General features: G+C 37.4%; 1 pseudogene; it reads left to right on the top strand.

Moving 5' to 3' along the window:
- The first annotated feature begins 304 nt into the window (after positions 1–304).
- On the top strand, positions 305–507 carry LOC120779228 (annotated as a pseudogene).
- The last annotated feature ends 263 nt before the right edge of the window (positions 508–770 follow it).

Raw genomic sequence — 770 nt, forward strand, 5'->3', positions numbered from 1 at the left:
AGGATTCGAACCTACGCACCTCCTACGAGCTCGTCGTAACTTTTGAAGCGCTTACCACCTAGACCAATATTGACACTTCAATTTCGTTGTCCTAATTATGGCTTGGTTATGCATGAAAGAAATATACAATGGATCGCCGATTTTTACCTCTTTCCTTGCTGCTGCTGCGCATATGTATGTTTGTGTGCTTGTTCATTATTGAAGTTATACTGCTTTTTCTTTCCTTTGTCTTTCATTTCTGCGAATTCTCAACTATTTTATGTGACCTTTTGTTGAAATACCCTGCGTTGGCCGTTGAAAAATTAAGGCTATACTTTACAGGATTATTTCTGTAGTTAGTCTTCATTTACATTTTTTGGAAATCGACCTGCGATGACGAGGTATATCGTTTTATCTGACAGCGTGAGGTTTAAGAAGTTCATTTCTAATTTTGTCTTGTGGCATATTAGAAATGATGTTTCTTCGAAAATCGTTCGTTCACAACGGATAAAACGACTTCTGAGTGGTGATTTTAATGAATGAATTCCTTTTGGTTGAAATGCTCTGCGTTGGCCGTTGAAAAGTTAAGACTATACTGGATTTCATTCCTTTCATTTCTTAAAAGAAATTAATGACTGCCGCATATTTGCATTATTTCGTTGTCATTTCCATATTCGTAGCAATGGAATTTCTATGGCAAAGTAAGTAGTAATGGCCGCCGATTGTCACCCCTTGCCGCTGTAGCAGCTTCGCCTAAAACATGTGTAAATCTATGTATGTATACGTATGAT

This window comes from Bactrocera tryoni, chromosome 5 (assembly GCF_016617805.1).
Source record: "Bactrocera tryoni isolate S06 chromosome 5, CSIRO_BtryS06_freeze2, whole genome shotgun sequence".
NCBI classification, from domain to species: Eukaryota; Metazoa; Arthropoda; class Insecta; order Diptera; family Tephritidae; genus Bactrocera; species Bactrocera tryoni.